The following is a 22,962-nucleotide window of genomic DNA, read 5'->3' on the forward strand; positions in this document are numbered from 1 at the left end:
GCATTTCTCTGAAAGAGAAGCACCCTGTTGAAACACTTCAATTCACTGTGCGAAGTGAATGGAGTGTTGCGTCACTTTCTAAATGCTGTACTTTCAGAGAAAATCATTTTCCTTTGAAAGTGCCTTAAGCTAATTATAAGCATTCACAAGAAACTCACATGCATTTCTCTGAAAGAGAAGTAGTCTGTTCCAACACTTCAATTCACTGTGCGAAGTGAAAGGAGTGTTGCTTCACTTTTTAAATGCTGTACTTTCAGGGAAAATCACTTTCCTTTCAAAGTACCTTAAGCAACAAAAAAGCATTCACCAGAAACTCACATGAGTTTCTCTGAAAGAGAAGCAGTCTGTTCCAACACTTTAATTCACTGTGCGAAGTGAATGTGTTGTTGTTTCACTTTCTAAATGCTGTACATTCAGTGAAAATCACTTTCCTTTGAAACTGCCTTAAGTTACTTACAAGCATTCTCCAGCAACTCACATGCATTTCTCTGAAAGAGAAGCAGTCTGTTCTAACATTTCAATTCACTCTGCGAAGTGAATGGAGGGTTGATTCACATTCTAAATGCTGTACTTTCAGAGAAAATCACTTTCCTTTGAAACTGCCTTAAGCTACTTACATGCATTCACCAGCAACTCACATGCATTTCTCTGAAAGAGAAGCAGTCTTTTCCAACACTTCAATTCACTGTGCGAAGTGAATGGAGTGTTGCTTCACTTTCTAAATGCTGTACTTTCAGAGAAAATCACTTTCCTTTGAAAGTGCCTTAAGTTACTTACAAGTATTGACCAGCAACTCACATGAGTTTCTCTGAAAGAGAGGCAGTCTGTTCCAACACTTCAATTCACTGTGTGAAGTGAATGGAGTGTTGCTTCACTTTCTAAATGCTGTCCTTTCAGAGAAAATCACTTTCCTTTGAAAGTGCCTTAAGCTACATACAAGCATTCACTATCAACTCAAATGCATTTCTATGAAAGAGAAGCAGTCTGTTCCAACACTTCAATTCACTGTGCGAAGTGAATGGAGTGTTGCTTCACTTTCTAAATGCTGTACTTTCAGAGAAAATCACTTTCCTTTGAAAGTGCCTTAAGCTACTTACAAGCATTCACCAGCAACTCACATGAGTTTCTCTGAAAGAGAAACAGTCTGTTCCAACACTTCAATTCACTGTGCGATGTGAATGGAGTTTTGCTTCACATTCTAAATGCTGTACTTCCAGAGAAAATCACGTTCCTTTGAAAGTGCCTTAAGCTACTGATAAGAATTAACCAGCAACTCACATGAGATTCTCTGAAAGAGAGGCAGTCTGTTCCAACACTTTAATTCACTGTGCGAAGTCGATGGAGTCTTCCTTCACTTTCTAAATGCTGTCTTTCAGAGAAAATCACTTTCTTTTGAAACTGCCTTAAGCTACTTACAAGCATTCACAAGCAACTCACATGCATTTCTCTGTAAGAGAAGCAGTCTGTTCCAACACTTCAATTCACTGTGCGCAGGGAATGAAGTGTTGCTTCACGTTCTAAATGCTGTACTTTCAGAGAAAATCACGTTCCTTTGAAACTGCCCTAAGCTACTTACAAGCATTCACCAGCAACTCAAAATCATTTTTCTGAAAGAGAAGCAGTCTGTTCCAACACTTCAATTCACTGTGTGAAGTGAATGTGTTGTTGTTTCACTTTCTAAATGCTGTACTTTCAGAGAAAATCACTTTCCTTTGAAACTGCCTTAAGCTACTTACATGCATTCACCAGCAACTCACATGCATTTCTCTGAAAGAGAAGCAGTCTGTTCCAACACTTCAATTCACTGTGCGAAGTGAATGGAGTGTTGCTTCACTTTCTTAATGCTGTACTTTCAGAGAAAATCACTTTCCTTTGAAAGTGCCTTAAGTTACTTACAAGTATTGACCAGCAACTCACATGAGTTTCTCTGAAAGCGAGGCAGTCTGTTCCAACACTTCAATTCACTGTGCGAAGTGAATGGAGTGTTGTTTCACTTTCTAAATGCTGTACTTTCAGAGAAAATCACTTTCCTTTGAAAGTGCCTTAAGCTACATACAAGCATTCACTATCAACTCAAATGCATTTCTATGAAAGAGAAGCAGTCTGTTCCAACACTTCAATTCACTGTGCGAAGTGAATGGAGTGTTGCTTCACTTTTTAAATGCTGTACTTTCAGAGAAAATCACTTTCCTTTGAAAGTGCCTTAAGCTACTTACAAGCATTCACCAGCAACTCACATGAGTTTCTCTGAAAGAGAAACAGTCTGTTCCAACACTTCAATTCACTGTGCGATGTGAATGGAGTATTGCTTCACATTCTAAATGCTGTACTTCCAGAGAAAATCACGTTCCTTTGAAAGTGCCTTAAGCTACTGACAAGAATTAACCAGCAACTCACATGAGATTCTCTGAAAGAGAGGCAGTCTGTTCCAACACTTTAATTCACTGTGCGAAGTGAATGGAGTGTTGCTTCACTTTCTAAATACTGTACTTACAGAGGAAATCACTTTCCTTTGAAACTGCCTTAAGCTACTTACAGGCATTCTCCAGCAACTCACATGCATTTCTCTGAGGGAGAAGCAATCTGTTCCAACACTTCAATTCACTGTGCGAAGTGAATGGAGTGTTGCTTCACTTTCTAAAAGCTGTACTTTCAGAGAAAATGAGTTTCCTTTGAAATTGCCTTAAGCTACTTACAAGCATTCACGAGCAACTCAGAATCATTTTTCTGAAAGAGAAGCAGTCTGTTCCTTCACTTCAATTCACTGTGTGAAGTGAATGGATTGTAGCTTCACTTTCAAAATACTGTACTTTCAGAGAAAATCTCTTTCCTTTGAAAGTGCCTTAAGCTACTTAAAAGCATTCCCCAGCAACTCACATTCATTTCTCTGAAAGAGAAGCAATCTGTTCCAACAGTTCAATGCACTGTGCAAAGTGAATGGAGTGTTGCTTCACATTCTAAATGATGTACTCTCAGAGAAAATCACATTCCTTTGAAAGTGCCTTAAGTTACTTACAAGAATTCACAAGAAACCCACATCCATTTCTCTGAAAGAGAAGCAGTCTGTTCCAACACTTCAATTCACTGTGCGAAGTGAATGGAGTGTTGCTTCACTTTCTAAATGCTGTACTTTCAGAAAAAATCACTTTCCTTTGGAACTGCCTTAAACTACTTACTAGCATTTACCAGAAACTCATATGAGTTTCTCTGAAAGGGAGGCAGTCTGTTCCAACACTTCAATTCACTATGCGAAGTGTATGGAGTGTTGAGTCACTTTCTAAATACTGTACTTTCAGAGAAAATCACTTTCCTCTCAAAGTACCTTAAGCTAAGTACAAGTATTCACCAGCAACTCACTTGAGTTTCTCTGAAAGAGAAGGAGTCTGTTCCAACACTTCAATTCACTGTGCGAAGTGAATGGAGTGTTGCTTCACTTTCTAAATGCTGTACTTTCAGAGAAAATCACTTTCCTTTGAAACTGCCTTAAGCTACTTACAAACATTCACCAGAAACTCACATGAGTTTCTCTGAATGAGAAGCAGTCTGTTATAACAATTCAATTCACTGTGCGAAGTGAATGGAGTGTTGCTTCACTTTCTAAATGCTTTAGTTACAGAGAAAATCACTTTCCTTTGAAAGTGCCTTGAGCTACTTACAAGCATTCACAAGAAACTCACATGCGTTTCTATGAAAGAGAAGCAGTCTATTCCAACACTTCAATTCACTGTGCGAAGTGATTGGAGTGTTACTTCACTTTCAAAATGCTGTAGTTACAGAGAAAATCACTTTCTTTTGAAACTGCCTTAAGCTACTTACAAGCATTCACCAGCAACTTTCATGAGTTTCTCTGAAAGAGAGGCAGTCTGTTCCAACACTTCAATTCACTGTGCGAAGTGATTGGAGTGTTACTTCACTTTCTAAATGCTGTACTTTCAGAGAAAATCACTTTCCTTTGAAACTGCCTGAAGCTACTTACAAGCGTTCACAAGAAACTCACATGCGTTTCTCTAAAAGAGAAGCAGTCTGTTCCAACACTTCAATTCACTGTGCGAAGTGAATGGAGTGTTGATTCACTTTCTAAATGCTGTACTTTCAGAGAAAATCACTTTCCTTTCAAAGTACCTTAAGCTACTTACAAGCATTCAGCAGCAACTCACAAGAGTTTCTCTGAAAGAGAAGCAGTCTGTTCCAAGACTTCAATTCACTGTGCGAAGTGAATGAAGTGTTGCGTCACTTTCTAAATGCTGTACTTTCAGAGAAATTCACTTTCCTTTCAAAATACCTTAAGCTACTTACAAGCATTCACAAGCAACTCACATGCATTTCTCTGAAAGAGAAGCAGTCTGTTCCAACACTTCAATTCACTGTGCGAAGTGAATGGAGGGTTGCTTCACTTTCAAAATACTGTACTTTCAGAGAAAATCACTTTATTTTGAAAGTGCCTTAAGCTACTTACAAGCATTCCCCAGCAACTCACATGCATTTCTCTAATAGAGAAGCAGTCTGTTCCAACACTTCAATTCACTGTGTGAAGTGAATGGAGTGTTGATTCACTTTCTAAATGCTGTAGTTACAGAGATAATCACTTTATATTGAGACTGCCTTAAGCTACTTACAAGCATTCACCAGCAAATCACATGCGTTTTTCTGAAAGAGAAGCAGTCTGTTCCAACACTTCAATTCACTGTGCGAAGTGAATGGAGGGTTGCTTCACTTTTTAAATGCTGTACTTTCCAGGAAAATCACTTTCCTTTGAAACTGCCTTAAGCTACTTACATGCATTCACCAGCAACTCACATGCATTTCTCTGAAAGAGAAACAGTCTGTTCCAACACTTCAATTCACTGTGCGAAGTGAATGGAGTGTTGCTTCACTTTCTAAATGCTGTACTTTCAGAGAAAATCACTTTCCTTTGAAACTGCCTTAAGCTGCATACATGCATACACCAGCAACTCACATGAGTTTCTCTGAAAGAGAAGCAATCTGTTCCAACACTTCAATTCCCTGTGCGAAGTGAATGGAGTGTTGCTTCACTTTCTAAATGCTTTACTTTCAGAGAAAATCACTTTCTTTTGAAAGTGCCTTAAGCTACTTACAAGCATTCACGAGCAACTCAGAATCATTTTTCTGAAAGAGAAGCAGTCTGATCCAACACTTCAATTCACTGTGCGAAGTGAATGGAGGGTTGCTTCACTTTCAAAATACTGTACTTTCAGAGAAAATCACTTCCCTTTGAAAGTGCCTTCAGCTACTTACAAGCATTCACCAGCAACTCACATGAGTTTCTCTGAAAGAGAAGCAGTCTGTTCCAACACTTCAATTCACTGAGCGAAGTGATTGGAGTGTTACTTCACTTTCTAAATGCGATAGTTACAGAGATAATCACTTTTTTTGAAACTCCGTTAAACTACTTACAAGCATTTAGAAGAAACTCACATACTTTTTTCTGAAAGAGAAGCAGTCTGTCCCAATATTTCAATTCACAGTGCAAAGAGAATGGAGTGTTGCTTCACTTTCTAAATGCTGTACTTTCAGAGAAAATCACTCTTCTTTGAAAATGCCTTAAGCTACTCACAAGCATTCACCAGCAACTCACATGAGTTTCTCTGAAAGAGAAGCAGTCTCTTAAAACACTTCAATTCACTGTTCGAAGTGAATGTGTTGTGGTTTCACTTTCTAAATACTGTACTTTCAGAGAAAATCACTTTCCTTTGAAACTGCCTTAAGCTACTTGCAAGCATTCTCCAGCAACTCACATGCATTTCTCTGAAAGAGAAGCAGTCTGTTCAAACATTTCAATTCACTGTGCGAAGTGAATGGAGTGTTGCTTCACTTTCTAAATGCTGTCCTTTTAGAGAAAATCACTTTCCTTTGAAACTGCCTTAAGCTACTTACATGCATTCACCAGCAACTCACATGCATTTCTCTGAAAGTGAAACAGTCTGTTCAAACACTTTAATTCATTGTGCGAAGTGAATGGAGTGTTTCCTCACTTTCTAAATGCTGTAGTTATAGAGATAATCACTTTCTATTAAAACTGCCTTAAGCTACTTACAAGCATTCACCAGCAAATCACATGCGTTTTTAAGAAAGAGAAGCAGTCTGTTCCAATACTTCTATTCACTGTGCAAAGTGAATGGAGTGTTGCCTCACTTTCTAAATGCTGTACTTTCAGAGAAAATCTCTTTCCTTTGAAAGTGCCTTAAGATACTTACAAGCATTCACCAGCAACCCACATGAGTTTCTCTGAAAGAGAAGCAGTCTGTTTCAACACTTCAATTCACTGTGCGAAGTGAATGGAGTGTTGCGTCACTTTCTAAATGCTGTACTTTCAGAGAAAATCACTTTCCTTTCAAAGTACCTTAAGCTACTTACAAGCATTCAGCAGCAACTCACAAGAGTTTCTCTGAAAGAGAAGCAGTCTGTTCCAACACTTCAATTCACTGTGCGAAGTGAATGGAGTGTTGCTTCACTTTCTAAATGCTGTACTTTCAGAGAAAATCACTTTCCTTTGAAACTGCCTTAAGCTACTTACAAGCATTCACCAGCAACTCACATGCCTTTCTCTGAAAGAGAAGCAATCTGTTCCAACACTTCAATTCACTGTGCGAAGTGAATGGAGTGTTGCTTCACTTTCTAAATGTTGTACTTTCAGAGAAAATCACTTTCCTTTGAAAGTGCCTTAAGCTACTTACAAGAATTCACGAGCAACTCAGAATCATTTTTCTGAAAGAGAAGCAGTCTGTTCCACCACTTCAATTCACTGTGCGAAGTGAATGGAGGGTTGCTTCACTTTCAAAATACTGTACTTTCAGAGAAAATCACTTCCCTTTGAAAGTGCCTTCAGCTACTTACAAGCATTCACCAGCAACTCACATGAGTTTCTCTGAAAGAGAAGCAGTCTGTTCCAACACTTCAATTCACTGTGCGAAGTGAATGGAGTGTTGCTTCACTTTCTAAATGCTGTACATTCAGAGAAAATCACTTTCCTTTGAAACTGCCTTAAGCTACTTACATGCATTCACCAGCAACTCACATGCATTTCTCTGAAAGAGAAGCAGTCTGTTCCAACACTTCAATTCACTGTGCGAAGTGAATGGAGTGTTGGTTCACTTTCTAAATGCTGTCCTTTGAGAGAAAATCACTTTCCTTTGAAAGTGCCTTAAGCTACTTACAAGCATTCACCAGCAACTCACATGAGTTTCTCTGAAAGAGAAGCAGTCTGTTCCAACACTTCAATTCACTGTGCGAAGTGAATGGAGTGTTGCTTCACTTTCTAAATGCTGTATTTTCAGAGAAAATCACTTTCCTTTCAAAGTACCTTAAGCGACTTACAAGCATTCAGCAGCAACTCACATCAGTTTCTCTGAAAGAGAAGCAGTCTGTTCCAACACTTCAATTCACTGAGCGAAGTGATTGGAGTGTTACTTCACTTTCTAAATGCGATAGTTACAGAGATAATCACTTTTTTTGAAACTCCGTTAAACTACTTACAAGCATTTAGAAGAAACTCACATTCTTTTTTCTGAAAGAGAAGCAGTCTGTCCCAATATTTCAATTCACAGTGCAAAGAGAATGGAGTGTTGCTTCACTTTCTAAATGCTGTACTTTCAGAGAAAATCACTCTTCTTTGAAAATGCCTTAAGCTACTTACAAGCATTCACCAGCAACTCACATGAGTTTCTCTGAAAGAGAAGAAGTCTGTTCCAACACTTCAATTCACTGTGCGAAGTGAATGTGTTGTTGTTTCACTTTCTAAATGCTGTAGTTTCAGAGAAAATCACTTTCCTTTGAAACTGCCTTAAACTACTTACAAGCATTCACAAGCAACTCACATGCATTTCTCTGAAAGAGAAGCAGTCTGTTCCAACACTTCAATTCACTGTGCGAAGTGAATGGAGGGTTGCTTCACTTTCAAAATACTGTACTTTCAGAGAAAATCACTTTCTTTTGAAAGTGCCTTAAGCTACTTACAAGCATTCCCCAGCAACTCACATGCATTTCTCTAATAGAGAAGCAGTCTGTTCCAACACTTCAATTCACTGTGTGAAGTGAATGGAGTGTTGATTCACTTTCTAAATGCTGTAGTTACAGAGATAATCACTTTATATTGAAACTGCCTTAAGCTACTTACAAGCATTCACCAGCAAATCACATGCGTTTTTCTGAAAGAGAAGCAGTCTGTTCCAACACTTCAATTCACTGTGCGAAGTGAATGGAGGGTTGCTTCACTTTTTAAATGCTGTACTTTCCAGGAAAATCACTTTCCTTTGAAACTGCCTAAAGCTACTTACATGCATTCACCAGCAACTCACATGCATTTCTCTGAAAGAGAAACAGTCTGTTCCAACACTTCAATTCACTGTGCGAAGTGAATGGAGTGTTGCTTCACTTTCTAAATGCTGTACTTTCAGAGAAAATCACTTTCCTTTGAAACTGCCTTAAGCTGCATACAAGCATACACCAGCAACTCACATGAGTTTCTCTGAAAGAGAAGCAATCTGTTCCAACACTTCAATTCCCTGTGCGAAGTGAATGGAGTGTTGCTTCACTTTCTAAATGCTTTACTTTCAGAGAAAATCACTTTCTTTTGAAAGTGCCTTAAGCTACTTACAAGCATTCACGAGCAACTCAGAATCATTTTTCTGAAAGAGAAGCAGTCTGATCCAACACTTCAATTCTCTGTGCGAAGTGAATGTGCTGTTGTTTCACTTTCTAAATGCTGTACTTTCAGAGAAAATCACTTTCCTTTGAAACTGCCTTAAGCTACTTAAAAGCGTTCACAAGCAAATCACATGGATTTCTCTGAAAGAGAAGCAGTCTGTTCCAACACTTCAATTCCCTGTGCGAAGTGAATGGAGTGTTACTTCACTTTCTAAATGCTGTAGTTACAGAGAAAATCACTTTCATTTGAAAGTGCCTTAAGCTACTTACAAGCATTCACAAGAAACTCACATGCGTTTCTCTGAAAGAGAAGCAGTTTGTTCCAACACTTCAATTCACTGTGCGAAGTGAATGGAGTGTTGCTTCACTTTCTAAGTGCTGTACTTTCAGAGAAAATCACTTTCCTTTGAAACTGCCTTTAGGTAATTACAAGCATTCACCAGGAACTCACATGCATTTCTCTGAAAGAGAAGCAGTCTGTTCAAACATTTGTATTCACTGTACGAAGTGAATGGAGTGTTGTTTCACTTTCTAAATGCTGTCCTTTCAGAGAAAATCCCTTTCCTTTGAAACTGCCTTAAGCTACTTACATGCATTCACCAGCAACTCACATGCATTTCTCTGAAAGAGAAACGGTCTGTTCCAATACTTCAATTCACTGTGCGAAGTCAATGGAGTGTTGCTTCACTTTCTAAATGCTGTACTTTCAGAGAAAATCACTTTCCTTTGAAACTGCCTTAAGCTATTTGCAAGCATTCTCCAGCAACTCACATGCATTAATCTGAAAGAGAAGCAGTCTGTTCCAACACTTCAATTCACTGTGCAAAGTGAATGGAGTGTTGCTTCACTTTCTAAATTCTGTACTTTCAGAGAAAATCACTTTCCTTTGAAACTGCCTTAAGCTACTTACAAGCATTCACCAGCAACTCACATGCCTTTCTCTGAAAGAGAAGCAATCTGTTCCAACACTTCAATTCACTGTGCGAAGTGAATGGAGTGTTGCTTCACTTTCTAAATGTTGTACTTTCAGAGAAAATCACTTTCCTTTGAAAGTGCCTTAAGCTACTTACAAGAATTCACGAGCAACTCAGAATCATTTTTCTGAAAGAGAAGCAGTCTGTTCCACCACTTCAATTCACCGTGCGAAGTGAATGGAGGGTTGCTTCACTTTCAAAATACTGTACTTTCAGAGAAAATCACTTCCCTTTGAAAGTGCCTTCAGCTACTTACAAGCATTCACCAGCAACTCACATGAGTTTCTCTGAAAGAGAAGCAGTCTGTTCCAACACTTCAATTCACTGTGCGAAGTGAATGGAGTCTTGCTTCACTTTCTAAATGCTGTACTTTCAGAGAAAATCACTTTCCTTTGAAACTGCCTTAAGCTACTTACATGCATTCACCAGCAACTCACATGCATTTCTCTGAAAGAGAAGCAGTCTGTTCCAACACTTCAATTCACTGTGCGAAGTGAATGGAGTGTTGGTTCAATTTCTAAATGCTGTCCTTTCAGAGAAAATCACTTTCCTTTGAAAGTGCCTTAAGAAACTTACAAGCATTCACCAGCAACTCACATGAGTTTCTCTGAAAGAGAAGCAGTATGTTCCAACACTTCAATTCACTGTGCGAAGTGAATGGAGTGTTGCTTCACTTTCTAAATGCTGTACTTTCAGAGAAAATCACTTTCCTTTCAAAGTACCTTAAGCGACTTACAAGCATTCAGCAGCAACTCACATCAGTTTCTCTGAAAGAGAAGCAGTCTGTTCCAACACTTCAATTCACTGAGCGAAGTGATTGGAGTGTTACTTCACTTTCTAAATGCGATAGTTACAGAGATAATCACTTTTTTTGAAACTCCGTTAAACTACTTACAAGCATTTAGAAGAAACTCACATTCTTTTTTCTGAAAGAAAAGCAGTCTGTCCCAATATTTCAATTCACAGTGCAAAGAGAATGGAGTGTTGCTTCACTTTCTAAATGCTGTACTTACAGAGAAAATCACTCTTCTTTGAAAATGCCTTAAGCTACTCACAAGCATTCACCAGCAACTCACATGAGTTTCTCTGAAAGAGAAGCAGTCTCTTAAAACACTTCAATTCACTGTGCGAAGTGAATGTGTTGTGGTTTCACTTTCTAAATACTGTACTTTCAGAGAAAATCACTTTCCTTTGAAACTGCCTTAAGCTACTTGCAAGCATTCTCCAGCAACTCACATGCATTTCTCTGAAAGAGAAGCAGTCTGTTCAAACATTTCAATTCACTGTGCGAAGTGAATGGAGTGTTGCTTCACTTTCTAAATGCTGTCCTTTTAGAGAAAATCACTTTCCTTTGAAACTGCCTTAAGCTACTTACATGCATTCACCAGCAACTCACATGAATTTCTCTGAAAGTGAAACAGTCTGTTCAAACACTTTAATTCATTGTGCGAAGTGAATGGAGTGTTTCCTCACTTTCTAAATGCTGTAGTTATAGAGATAATCACTTTCAATTAAAACTGCCTTAAGCTACTTACAAGCATTCACCAGCAAATCACATGCGTTTTTAAGAAAGAGAAGCAGTCTGTTCCAATACTTCTATTCACTGTGCAAAGTGAATGGAGTGTTGCCTCACTTTCTAAATGCTGTACTTTCAGAGAAAATCTCTTTCCTTTGAAAGTGCCTTAAGATACTTACAAGCATTCACCAGCAACGCACATGAGTTTCTCTGAAAGAGAAGCAGTCTGTTCCAACACTTCAATTCACTGTGCGAAGTGAATGGAGTGTTGCGTCACTTTCTAAATGCTGTACTTTCAGAGAAAATCACTTTCCTTTCAAAGTACCTTAAGCTACTTACAAGCATTCAGCAGCAACTCACAAGAGTTTCTCTGAAAGAGAAGCAGTCTGTTCCAACACTTCAATTCACTGTTCGAAGTGAATGGAGTGTTGCGTCACTTTCTAAATGCTGTACTTTCAGAGAAATTCACTTTCCTTTCAAAGTACCTTAAGCTACTTACAAGCATTCAGCAGCAACTCACAAGAGTTTCTCTGAAAGAGAAGCAGTCTGTTCCAACACTTCAATTCACTGTGCGAAGTGAATGTGTTGTTGTTTCACTTTCTAAATGCTGTAGTTTCAGAGAAAATCACTTTCCTTTGAAACTGCCTTAAACTACTTACAAGCATTCACAAGCAACTCACATGCATTTCTCTGAAAGAAGAGCAGTCTGTTCCAACACTTCAATTCACTGTGCGAAGTGAATGGAGGGTTGCTTCACTTTCAAAATACTGTTCTTTCAGAGAAAATCACTTTCTTTTGAAAGTGCCTTAGGCTACTTACAAGCATTCCCCAGCAACTCACATGCATTTCTCTAATAGAGAAGCAGTCTGTTCTAACACTTCAATTCACTGTGTGAAGTAAATGGAGTGTTGATTCACTTTCTAAATGCTGTAGTTACAGAGATAATCACTTTATATTGAAACTGCCTTAAGCTACCTACAAGCATTCACCAGCAAATCACAGGCGTATTTCTGAAAGGGAAGCATTATGTTTCAACAGTTCAATTCATTTTGCAAAGTGAATGGAGTGTTCCTTCACTTTCTAAATGCTGTACTTTCAGAGAAAATCACTTTCCTTTGAAACTGCCTTAAGCTACTTACAAGCATTCACCAGCAACTCACATGAGTTTCTCTGAAAGAGAAGCAGTCTGTTCCAACACTTCAATTCACTGTGCAAAGTGAATGGAGTGTTGCGTCACTTTCTAAATGCTGTACTTTCCGCGAAAATCACTTTCCTTTCAAAGTACCTTAAGCTACTTACAAGTATTCAGCAGCAACTCACATGAGTTTCTATGAAAGAGAAGCAGTCTGTTCCAACACTTCAATTCACTGTGCGAAGTGAATGGAGGGTTGCTTCACTTTCAAAATGCTGTACTTTCAGAGAAAATCACTTTCTTTTGAAAGCGCCTTAAGCTACTTACAAGCATTCACGAGCAACTCAGAATCATTTTTCTGAAAGAGAAGCAGTCTGATCCAACACTTCAATTCACTGTGCGAAGTGAATGTGCTGTTGTTTCACTTTCTAAATGCTGTACTTATAGAGAAAATCACTTTCCTTTGAAACTGCCTTAAGCTACTTAAAAGCGTTCACAAGCAAATCACATGGATTTCTCTGAAAGAGAAGCAGTCTGTTCCAACACTTCAATTCACTGTGCGAAGTGAATGGAGTGTTACTTCACTATCTAAATGCTGTAGTTACAGAGAAAATCACTTTCCTTTGAAACTGCCTTAAGCTACTTACATGCATTCACCAGCAACTCACATGCATTTCTCTGAAAGAGAAACGGTCTGTTCCAATACTTCAATTCACTGTGCGAAGTCAATGGAGTGTTGCTTCACTTTCTAAATGCTGTACTTTCAGAGAAAATCACTTTATTTGAAAGTGCCTTAAGCTACTTACAAGCATTGACGAGCAACTCACATGAGTTTCTCTGAGAGAGAAGCAGTCTGTTCCAACACTTCAATTCACTGTGCGAAGTGAATGGAGTGTTGCTTCACTTTCTAAATGCTGTACTTTCAGAGAAAATCACTTTCCTTTGAAACTGCCTTAAGCTACTTACAAGCATTCACCAGCAACTCACATGCCTTTCTCTGAAAGAGAAGCAATCTGTTCCAACACTTCAATTCACTGTGCGAAGTGAATGGAGTGTTGCTTCACTTTCTAAATGTTGTACTTTCAGAGAAAATCACTTTCCTTTGAAAGTGCCTTAAGCTACTTACAAGAATTCACGAGCAACTCAGAATCATTTTTCTGAAAGAGAAGCAGTCTGTTCCACCACTTCAATTCACTGTGCGAAGTGAATGGAGGGTTGCTTCACTTTCAAAATACTGTACTTTCAGAGAAAATCACTTCCCTTTGAAAGTGCCTTCAGCTACTTACAAGCATTCACCAGCAACTCACATGAGTTTCTCTAAAAGAGAAGCACTCTGTTCCAACACTTCAATTCACTGTGCGAAGTGAATGGAGTGTTGCTTCACTTTCTAAATGCTGTACATTCAGAGAAAATCACTTTCCTTTGAAACTGCCTTAAGCTACTTACATGCATTCACTAGCAACTCACATGCATTTCTCTGAAAGAGAAGCAGTCTGTTCCAACACTTCAATTCACTGTGTGAAGTGAATGGAGTGTTGCTTCACTTTTTAAATGCTGTACTTTCTGGGAAAATCACTTTCCTTTGAAACTGCATTAAGCTACTTACATGCATTCACCAGCAACTCACATGCATTTCTCTGAAAGAGAAACAGTCTGTTCCAACACTTCAATTCATTGTGCGAAGTGAATGGAGTGCTGCTTCACTTTCTAAATGCTGTACTTTCAGAGAAAATCACTTTCCTTTGAAACTGCCTTAAGCTGCATACAAGCATTCACAAGCAACTCACATGAGTTTCTCTGAAAGAGAAGCAATCTGTTCCAACACTTCAATTCACTGTGCGAAGTGAATGGAGTGTTGCTTCACTTTCTAAATGCTTTACTTTCAGAGAAAATCACTTTCTTTTGAAAGTGCCTTAAGCTACTTACAAGCATTCACGAGCAACTCAGAATCATTTTTCTGAAAGAGAAGCAGTCTGATCCAACACTTCAATTCACTGTGCGAAGTGAATGCAGTGTTACTTCACTTTCTAAATGCGATAGTTACAGAGATAATCACTTTTTTTGAAACTCCGTTAAACTACTTACAAGCATTTAGAAGAAACTCACATTCTTTTTTCTGAAAGAGAAGCAGTCTGTCCCAATATTTCAATTCACAGTGCAAAGAGAATGGAGTGTTGCTTCACTTTCTAAATGCTGTAGTTTCAGACAAAATCACTCTTCTTTGAAAATGCCTTAAGCTACTTACAAGCATTCACCAGCAACTCACATGAGTTTCTCTGAAAGAGAAGCAGTCTCTTAAAACACTTCAATTCACTGTGCGAAGTGAATGTGTTGTGGTTTCACTTTCTAAATACTGTACTTTCAGAGAAAATCACTTTCCTTTGAAACTGCCTTAAGCTACTTGCAAGCATTCACCAGCAAATCACATGCGTTTTTAAGAAAGAGAAGCAGTCTGTTCCAATACTTCTATTCATTGTGCGAAGTGAATGGAGTGTTGCCTCACTTTCTAAATGCTGTAGTTATAGAGATAATCACTTTCTATTAAAACTGCCTTAAGCTACTTACAAGCATACACCAGCAAATCACATGCGTTTTTAAGAAAGAGAAGCAGTCTGTTCCAATACTTCTATTCACTGTGCAAAGTGAATGGAGTGTTGCCTCACTTTCTAAATGCTGTACTTTCAGAGAAAATCTCTTTCCTTTGAAAGTGCCTTAAGATACTTACAAGCATTCACCAGCAACTCACATGAGTTTCTCTGAAAGAGAAGCAGTCTGTTCCAACACTTCAATTCACTGTGCGAAGTGAATGGAGTGTTGCGTCACTTTCTAAATGCTGTACTTTCAGAGAAAATCACTTTCCTTTCAAAGTACCTTAAGCTACTTACAAGCATTCAGCAGCAACTCACAAGAGTTTCTCTGAAAGAGAAGCAGTCTGTTCCAACAGTTCAATTCACTGTGCGAAGTGAATGGAGTGTTGCGTCACTTTCTAAATGCTGTACTTTCAGAGAAATTCACTTTCCTTTCAAAGTACCTTAAGCTACTTACAAGCATTCAGCAGCAACTCACAAGAGTTTCTCTGAAAGAGAAGCAGTCTGTTCCAACACTTCAATTCACTGTGCGAAGTGAATGTGTTATTGTTTCACTTTCTAAATGCTGTAGTTTCAGAGAAAATCACTTTCCTTTGAAACTGCCTTAAACTACTTACAAGCATTCACAAGCAACTCACATGCATTTCTCTGAAAGAAAAGCAGTCTGTTCCAACACTTCAATTCACTGTGCGAAGTGAATGGAGGGTTGCTTCACTTTCAAAATACTGTATTTTCAGAGAAAATCACTTTCTTTTGAAAGTGCCTTAGGCTACTTACAAGCATTCCCCAGCAACTCACATGCATTTCTCTAATAGAGAAGCAGTCTGTTCCAACACTTCAATTCACTGTGTGAAGTGAATGGAGTGTTGATTCACTTTCTAAATGCTGTAGTTACAGAGATAATCACTTTATATTGAAACTGCCTTAAGCTACCTACAAGCATTCACCAGCAAATCACAGGCGTATTTCTGAAAGGGAAGCAGTATGTTCCAACAATTCAATTCATTTTGCAAAGTGAATGGAGTATTCCTTCACTTTCTAAATGCTGTAGTTTCAGAGAAAATCACTTTCCTTTGAAAGTGCCTTAAGCTACTTACAAGCATTCACCAGCAACTCACATGAGTTTCTCTGAAAGAGAAGCAGTCTGTTCCAACACTTCAATTCACTGTGCAAAGTGAATGGAGTGTTGCGTCACTTTCTAAATGCTGTACTTTCCGAGAAAATCACTTTCCTTTCAAAGTACCTTAAGCTACTTACAAGCATTCAGCAGCAACTCACATGAGTTTCTCTGAAAGAGAAGCAGTCTGTTCCAACACTTCAATTCACTGTGCGAAGTGAATGGAGGGTTGCTTCACTTTCAAAATGCTGTACTTTGAGAGAAAATCACTTTCCTTTGAAAGTGCCTTAAGCTACTTACAAGCATTCACTAGCAACACACATGCATTTCTCTGAAAGGGAAGCAGTCTGTTCCAACACTTCAATTCACTGTGCGAAGTGAATGGAGTATTGCTTCACTTTCTAAATGCTTTACTTTCAGAGAAAATCACTTTCGTTTGAAAGCGCCTTAAGCTACTTACAAGCATTCACGAGCAACTCAGAATCATTTTTCTGAAAGAGAAGCAGTCTGATCCAACACTTCAATTCACTGTGCGAAGTGAATGTGCTGTTGTTTCACTTTCTAAATGCTGTACTTTCAGAGAAAATCACTTTCCTTTGAAACTGCCTTAAGCTACTTAAAAGCGTTCACAAGTAACTCACATGCATTTCTCTGAAAGTGAAGCAGTCTGTTCCAACACTTTAATTCACTGTGCGAAGTGAATGGAGTGTTACTTCACTTTCTAAATGCTGTAGTTACAGAGAAAATCACTTTCCTTTGAAAGTGCCTTAAGCTACTTACAAGCATTCACAAGAAACTCACATGCGTTTCTCTGAAAGAGAAGCAGTCTGTTCCAACACTTCAATTCACTGTGCGAAGTGAATGGAGTGTTACTTCAATTTCTAAGTGCTGTACTTTCAGAGAAAATCACTTTCCTTTGAAACTGCCTTAAGGTACTTACAAGCATTCACCAGCAACTCACATGCATTTCTCTGAAAGAGAAGCAGTCTGTTCAAATATTTCAATTCACTGTACGAAGTGAATGGAGTGTTGCTTCACTTTCTATATGCTGTCCTTTCAGAGAAAATCACTTTCCTTTGAAACTGCCTTAAGCTACTTACATGCATTCACCAGCAACTCACATGCATTTCTCTGAAAGAGAAATGGTCTGTTCCAAAACTTCAATTCACTGTGCGAAGTCAATGGAGTGTTGCTTCACTTTCTAAATGCTGTACTTTCAGAGAAAATCACTTTCCTTTGAAAGTGCCTTAAGCTACTTACAAGCATTGACCAGCAACACACATGAGTTTCTCTGAGAGAGAGGCAGTTTATTCCAACATTTCAATTCACTGTGCGAAGTGAATGGAGTGTTGCTTCACTTTCTAAATGCTGTACTTTCAGAGAAAATCACTTTCCTTTGAAAGTGCCTTAAGCTACTTACAAGCATTCACCAGCAACTCACATGCCTTTCTCTGAAAGAGAAGCAATCTGTTCCAACACTTCAATTCACTGTGCGAAATGAATGGAGTGTTGCTTCACTTTCTAAATGTTGTACTTTCAGAGAAAATCACTTTCCTTTGAAAGTGCCTTAAGCTACTTACAAGAATTCAAGAGCAACTCAGAATCATTTTTCAGAAAGAGATGCAGTCTGTTCTACCACTTCAATTCACTGTGCGAAGTGAATGGAGTGTTGCTTCACTTTCAAAATACTGTAATTTCAGAGAAAATCACTTTCCTTTGAAAGTGCCTTAAGCTACTTACAAGCATTCAGCAGCAACTCACATGCATTTCTCTGAAAGAGAAGCAGTCTGTTTCAACACTTCAATTCACTGTGCGAAGTGAATGGAGTGTTGCTTCACTTTCTAAATGCTGTACATTCAGAGAAAATCACTTTCATTTAAAAGTGCCTTAAGCTACTTACAAGCATTCACCAGCAACTCACATGCGTTTCTCTCAAAGAGAAGCAGTCTGTTCCAACACTTCAATTCACTGTGCAAAGTGAATGGAGTGTTGCTTCACTTTCTAAATTCTGTACTCTCAGAGAAAATCACTTTTCTTTCAATGTACCTTAGGCTACTTACAAGCATTCACCAGCAACTCACATGAGTTTCTCTGAAAGAAAAGCAGTCTGTTCCAACACTTCATTTCACTGTGCGAAGTGAATGGAGTATTGTTTCACTTTCTAAATGCTGTACTTTCAGAAAAAATCACTTTCCTTTGAAACTGCCTTAAGCTACTTACAAGCATTCACCAGCAACTCACATGCATTTCTCTGAAAGAGAAGCAGTCTGTTCCAACACATCAATTCACTGTGCGAAGTGAATGGAGTTTTGCTTCACTTTCTAAATGCTGTACTTTCAGAGAAAATCACTTTTTTTTGAAACTACCTTCAGCTACATACCAGCATTCACCAGCAACTCACATGAGTTTCTCTGAAAGAGAAGCAGTCTGTTCCAACACTTCAATTCACTGTGCGAAGTGAATGGAGTTTTGCTTCACTTTCTAAATGCTGTACTTTCAGAGAAAATCACTTTCCTTTGAAACTGCCTTAAGCTACTTACATGCATTCACCAGCAACTCACATGCATTTCTCTGAAAGAGAAACAGTCTGTTCCAACACTTCAATTCACTGTGCGAAGTGAAGGGAGTGTTGCTTCACTTTCTAAATGCTGTACTTTCAGAGAAAATCACTTTCCTTTGAAACTGCCTTAAGCTGCATACAAGCATTCACCAGCAACTCACATGAGTTTCTCTGAAAGAGAAGCAATCTGTTCCAACACTTCAATTCACTGTGCGAAGTGAATGGAGTGTTGCTTCACTTTCTAAATGCTTTACTTTCAGAGAAAATCACTTTCTTTTGAAAGTGCCTTAAGCTACTTACAAGCATTCACGAGCAACTCAGAATCATTTTTCTGAAAGAGAAGCAGTCTGATCCAACACTTCAATTCACTGTGCGAAGTGAATGTGCTGTTGTTTCACTTTCTAAATGCTGTACTTTCAGAGAAAATCACTTTCCTTTGAAACTGCCTTAAGCTACTTAAAAGCGTTCACAAGCAAATCACATGGATTTCTCTGAAAGAGAAGCAGTCTGTTCCAACACTTCAATACACTGTGTGAAGTAAATGGAGTGTTGTTTCACTTTCTAAATGCTGTACTTTCAGAGAAAATCACTTTCCTTTGAAACTGCCTTAAGGTACTTACAAGCATTCACCAGCAACTCACATGCATTTCTCTGAAAGAGAAGCAGTCTTTTCCAACACTTCAATTCGCTGTGCAAAGTGAATGGAGTGTTGATTCACTTTCTAAATGCTGTACTTTCAGAGAAAATCACTTTCCTTTGAAAGTGCCTTAAGCTAATTATAAGCATTCACAAGTAACTCACATGCATTTCTCTGAAAGAGAAGCAGTCTGTTCCAACACTTCAATTCACTGTGCGAAGTGAATGGAGTGTTACTTCACTTTCTAAATGCTGTAGTTACAGAGAAAATCACTTTCCTTTGAAAGTGCGTTAAGCTACTTACAAGCATTCACAAAAAACTCACATGCATTTTTCTGAAGGAGAAGCAGTCTGTTCAAACATTTCAATTCACTGTACGTAGTGAATGGGGTGTTGCTTCACTTTCTATATGCTGTACTTTCAGAGAAAATCACTTTCCTTTGAAACTGCCTTAAGCTACTTACATGCATTCACCAGCAATTCACATGCATTTCTCTGAAATAGAAATGGTCTGTTCCAATATTTCAATTCACTGTGCGAAGTCAATGGAGTGTTGCTTCACTTTCTAAATGCTGTAGTTTCAGAGAAAATCACTTTCCTTTGAAAGTGCCTTAAGCTACTTACAAGCATTGACCAGCAACTCACATGTGTTTCTCTGAGAGAGAGGCAGTCTGTTCCAACACTTCAATTCACTGTGCGAAGTGAATGGAGTGTTGCTTCACTTTCTAAATGCTGTACTTTCAGAGAAAATCACTTTCCTTTGAAAGTGCCTTAAGCTACTTACAAGCATTCACCAGCAACTCACATGCCTTTCTCTGAAAGAGAAGCAATCTGTTCCAACACTTCAATTCACTGTGCGAAATGAATGGAGTGTTGCTTCACTTTCTAAATGTTGTACTTTCAGAGAAAATCACTTTCCTTTGAAAGTGCCTTAAGCTACTTACAAGAATTCAAGAGCAACTCAGAATCATTTTTCAGAAAGAGAAGCAGTCTGTTCTACCACTTCAATTCACTGTGCGAAGTGAATGGAGGGTTGCTTCACTTTCAAAATACTGTAATTTCAGAGAAAATCACTTTCCTTTGAAAGTGCCTTAAGCTACTTACAAGCATTCAGCAGCAACTCACATGCATTTCTCTGAAAGAGAAGCAGTCTGTTTCAACACTTCAATTCACTGTGCGAAGTGAATGGAGTGTTGCTTCACTTTCTAAATGCTGTACATTCAGAGAAAATCACTTTCATTTAAAAGTGCCTTAAGCTACTTACAAGCATTCACCAGCAACTCACATGCGTTTCTCTCAAAGAGAAGCAGTCTGTTCCAACACTTCAATTCACTGTGCGAAGTGAATGGAGTGTTGCTTCACTTTCTAAATTCTGTACTCTCAGAGAAAATCACTTTTCTTTCAATGTACCTTAGGCTACTTACAAGCATTCACCAGCAACTCACATGAGTTTCTCTGAAAGAAAAGCAGTCTGTTCCAACACTTCATTTCACTGTGCGAAGTGAATGGAGTATTGTTTCACTTTCTAAATGCTGTACTTTCAGAAAAAATCACTTTCCTTTGAAACTGCCTTCAGCTACTTACAAGCATTCACCAGCAACTCACATGCATTTCTCTGAAAGAGAAGCAGTCTTTTCCAACACTTCAATTCGCTGTGCAAAGTGAATGGAGTGTTGATTCACTTTCTAAATGCTGTACTTTCAGAGAAAATCACTTTCCTTTGAAAGTGCCTTAAGCTAATTATAAGCATTCACAAGTAACTCACATGCATTTCTCTGAAAGAGAAGCAGTCTGTTCCAACACTTCAATTCACTGTGCGAAGTGAATGGAGGGTTGCTTCACTTTCAAAATACTGTATTTTCAGAGAAAATCACTTTCTTTTGAAAGTGCCTTAGGCTACTTACAAGCATTCCCCAGCAACTCACATGCATTTCTCTAATAGAGAAGCAGTCTGTTCCAACACTTCAATTCACTGTGTGAAGTGAATGGAGTGTTGATTCACTTTCTAAATGCTGTAGTTACAGAGATAATCACTTTATATTGAAACTGCCTTAAGCTACCTACAAGCATTCACCAGCAAATCACAGGCGTATTTCTGAAAGGGAAGCAGTATGTTCCAACAATTCAATTCATTTTGCAAAGTGAATGGAGTATTCCTTCACTTTCTAAATGCTGTAGTTTCAGAGAAAATCACTTTCCTTTGAAAGTGCCTTAAGCTACTTACAAGCATTCACCAGCAACTCACATGAGTTTCTCTGAAAGAGAAGCAGTCTGTTCCAACACTTCAATTCACTGTGCAAAGTGAATGGAGTGTTGCGTCACTTTCTAAATGCTGTACTTTCCGAGAAAATCACTTTCCTTTCAAAGTACCTTAAGCTACTTACAAGCATTCAGCAGCAACTCACATGAGTTTCTCTGAAAGAGAAGCAGTCTGTTCCAACACTTCAATTCACTGTGCGAAGTGAATGGAGGGTTGCTTCACTTTCAAAATGCTGTACTTTGAGAGAAAATCACTTTCCTTTGAAAGTGCCTTAAGCTACTTACAAGCATTCACTAGCAACACACATGCATTTCTCTGAAAGGGAAGCAGTCTGTTCCAACACTTCAATTCACTGTGCGAAGTGAATGGAGTATTGCTTCACTTTCTAAATGCTTTACTTTCAGAGAAAATCACTTTCGTTTGAAAGCGCCTTAAGCTACTTACAAGCATTCACGAGCAACTCAGAATCATTTTTCTGAAAGAGAAGCAGTCTGATCCAACACTTCAATTCACTGTGCGAAGTGAATGTGCTGTTGTTTCACTTTCTAAATGCTGTACTTTCAGAGAAAATCACTTTCCTTTGAAACTGCCTTAAGCTACTTAAAAGCGTTCACAAGTAACTCACATGCATTTCTCTGAAAGTGAAGCAGTCTGTTCCAACACTTTAATTCACTGTGCGAAGTGAATGGAGTGTTACTTCACTTTCTAAATGCTGTAGTTACAGAGAAAATCACTTTCCTTTGAAAGTGCCTTAAGCTACTTACAAGCATTCACAAGAAACTCACATGCGTTTCTCTGAAAGAGAAGCAGTCTGTTCCAACACTTCAATTCACTGTGCGAAGTGAATGGAGTGTTACTTCAATTTCTAAGTGCTGTACTTTCAGAGAAAATCACTTTCCTTTGAAACTGCCTTAAGGTACTTACAAGCATTCACCAGCAACTCACATGCATTTCTCTGAAAGAGAAGCAGTCTGTTCAAATATTTCAATTCACTGTACGAAGTGAATGGAGTGTTGCTTCACTTTCTATATGCTGTCCTTTCAGAGAAAATCACTTTCCTTTGAAACTGCCTTAAGCTACTTACATGCATTCACCAGCAACTCACATGCATTTCTCTGAAAGAGAAATGGTCTGTTCCAAAACTTCAATTCACTGTGCGAAGTCAATGGAGTGTTGCTTCACTTTCTAAATGCTGTACTTTCAGAGAAAATCACTTTCCTTTGAAAGTGCCTTAAGCTACTTACAAGCATTGACCAGCAACACACATGAGTTTCTCTGAGAGAGAGGCAGTTTATTCCAACATTTCAATTCACTGTGCGAAGTGAATGGAGTGTTGCTTCACTTTCTAAATGCTGTACTTTCAGAGAAAATCACTTTCCTTTGAAAGTGCCTTAAGCTACTTACAAGCATTCACCAGCAACTCACATGCCTTTCTCTGAAAGAGAAGCAATCTGTTCCAACACTTCAATTCACTGTGCGAAATGAATGGAGTGTTGCTTCACTTTCTAAATGTTG

This window comes from Myodes glareolus, unplaced genomic scaffold (genome assembly GCF_982192425.1).
Source record: "Myodes glareolus unplaced genomic scaffold, mMyoGla1.1 HAP1_SCAFFOLD_51, whole genome shotgun sequence".
Taxonomy (NCBI): Eukaryota; Metazoa; Chordata; class Mammalia; order Rodentia; family Cricetidae; genus Myodes; species Myodes glareolus.